The sequence below is a fragment of the Callorhinus ursinus genome, unplaced genomic scaffold, assembly GCF_003265705.2.
Source record: "Callorhinus ursinus isolate GAN/ISIS: 27379988/994484 unplaced genomic scaffold, GSC_fseal_2.0 scaffold5, whole genome shotgun sequence".
Taxonomy (NCBI): Eukaryota; Metazoa; Chordata; class Mammalia; order Carnivora; family Otariidae; genus Callorhinus; species Callorhinus ursinus.
In genome coordinates, this window is record NW_027397067.1 from 9,316,615 (window position 1) to 9,319,282 (window position 2,668).

Genomic DNA, 2,668 nt, shown 5'->3' on the forward strand with positions numbered 1-2,668 from the left:
TCCTTCCTTCCTTCCTTCCTTCCTTCCTTCCTTCCTTCCTTCCTTCCCCAGGCTGCCAGTTTTAGAGGCTGGACATTCGGTCGCTATGGCTGGACGAACGCGTCGGGATTTCAAATACTGGAATCATCCCTGGATGTTGAAAAATCCCGACATCCAGGCTGCATCCTGGATTATTAAATCAGAATTTCTGGGTTGGAAGGGGCCCAGTATCAGCATTTAAAAAGGTTCCCCGTGTGTTTCCAAAGCACAGCAGTGCAAACACAGTGGGAACCCTTGTGTTAGAGACCAAAAAGGAGGCACGTTCAGGAGTCCTTGGATGGAGGACAACGGGGAGCGCTTAGGGAGCCAGGTCAGTTCTCTGCAGCTTGCAGAGCAGGGCACAGATGCAGAGTTCCCCAGCAGACTCTGACTCCTGCAATTGGGCCCAAGGTCACCAGCTTCCCTGGCCCCGTGGCTGTAAGGAGTGTGGGTGTGGGAGAGTCGCTTGGAAAGCGGGTGGAGTGCTAGGCAGGAGTGGAGGCGGCACTGGCAGGAGGCCAAGAAGGCGGAGTTTGTTTTAAGGAGATGAGGTTGATAAAAATTCAACAACATACTCCGGTCCAACCAGTGTTCATTGAACACCTCTGTGTACAAGGATCTAGAAAATATAGCAATGTTATATCTGTCAAGAAAAAAATGTTCAGTTAACATTAGCTAATCCTCTAATATAGAATAAATCACTGCTGAAATGCTTATACAGGGTGGAGTTTGTTGGGTGGCATAAGAAGCTGGAATATCACGTTATGGAGTGTTGAAGGAAAGCTGGAGAGTCAGGACAAGACTGTGTTTGGGATTGACTCAGGGTTGTGTCAGACACACACAAGTGGTAAAGGTTCAACGGAGAGCAGGTTAGCCAACTGGTGTGTGAGGAACTGCACATTTGTTCTTTATTTGGCAGTGAGAAGGAACAGGTAGGTTGTCTAAGCCTTGAAAAGTCGGTGCAGGGAAGAGCCTTGAAGGTTATTCCAGTGCGTTACAGGTGTTCTGTAGGCTTCGGTGAGTTGTGCAAAGTGCATAGTTGCGGGGTCCGAAGTTGAATGGGCAGGTGGGTGTGAACTGGTTTCAGCTCAGCAGTCATTGCCTAAGGGCTTGTGCTGTGCAAGGCTCGGTGTTTGCCTCTGGAGAGCTGGAGAGCTGCAGAGCTTTGGGGAGCGAGGGGGCGACTCATTCATGAATTTCACATGTGTGGGTGTTAGTGTCAAAAGTTCAGAAATAACAGGTATAAGACCAATGAATCCCTGAACTAGTAATTAGTAAAAGTTTATGGCACACACACCAGAAAGTCTGCAGACTGGCAGCACTCAAACCAAAACGTGGAATGCGTCTCATATTAAAGCAGCTTATATAGTGAGACAGCAGTGACTGTCTATTCTTCACTGTGAATGGTTATAATATTAATAAAATATAATATAATTCTATAATATAATAGACTTTTCTTAAGTGTTAGGAAATTTGTCAGTGGTTACCATATATCAACCTTGGGAAACAGTTGGTTTTGTCAGAAGTATAAGCAAGAAAGAGCCCAGGTCAAGTTAGTCTTACAAAATAAGCTAAATTAAATTTTGCTCTTATGACTCAACTGGCTTTGCTCGGAATTTTAAAAAATTTTCAATCTTTATTTTCACAATAGACATGCACCCCATGTGCCTGGGGTGCGTAGAATAGGGGCCCCTACCCAGCCTGCACGAGGAGAGGTAGCTGGAAGGGACGTCCAGACTTCGGAGACAGAATGGGCCAAGGTGGGGAGGTAAGCATCACCTGCCTGCAAGAGGTCAGATGGGCAGCCAATGGAAAACACCAGCCCACAAACTCTCCACATTTTCTCTGAGTGAAATTCTGAGCTGTCACTCTTCTTTCTGATGAGAAGGTCAGAGTAGACCTCAGGAAAGAAATCTTGAGCATTATTAGAAATACCATTAAAACAAAAGATGAATGTAAAGCAGTGGCAATTTCATTAATGATGTCATTAAGGGAAATAGAAGTCTTTGTGTTTTGAGAAGACCCCAATTTGACTTGAAGTGGGGGAAACTCAGCAGACTGACTATGATCCTGAAAGATAAGAAAGCATTTTTATGTTTTTAAAGATTTTATTTATTTGAGAGAGAGAGAGACCGAGCAAAGAGGGAGAAGCAGGCTCCCTGCTCAGCAGGGACCCTGACGCAGGACTCGATCCCAGGACCCTGGGATCATGACATGAGCCGAGGGCAGATGCTTAACCAAGTGAGCCACCCAGGTGCCCCAAGAAAGTATTTTTATTTTTATTTAATTTTATTTTTTAAAGATTTTATTTATTCATTTGACAGAGAGAGTCACAGCGAGAGAGGGAACACAAGCAGGGGGAGTGGGAGAGGGAGAAGCAGGCTTCCCACTGAGCAGGGAGCCTGATGTGGGACTCGATCCCAGGACCCTGGAATCATGACCTGAGCCGAAGGCAGATGCTTAACTGACTGAGGCACCCAGGAGCCCTGGCTTCTGTATGTTTCTGTATTTTTAGATTTTTTACAAATGTCATGCATTATTTTATTATAGCAAAAACCCAAATAATGATTAAAATGTATGTACCTGCTGTTTAAAAAGGACTCTATTTTAAGAATATATTGTCGGGACGCCTGGGTGGCTCAGTCGGTTA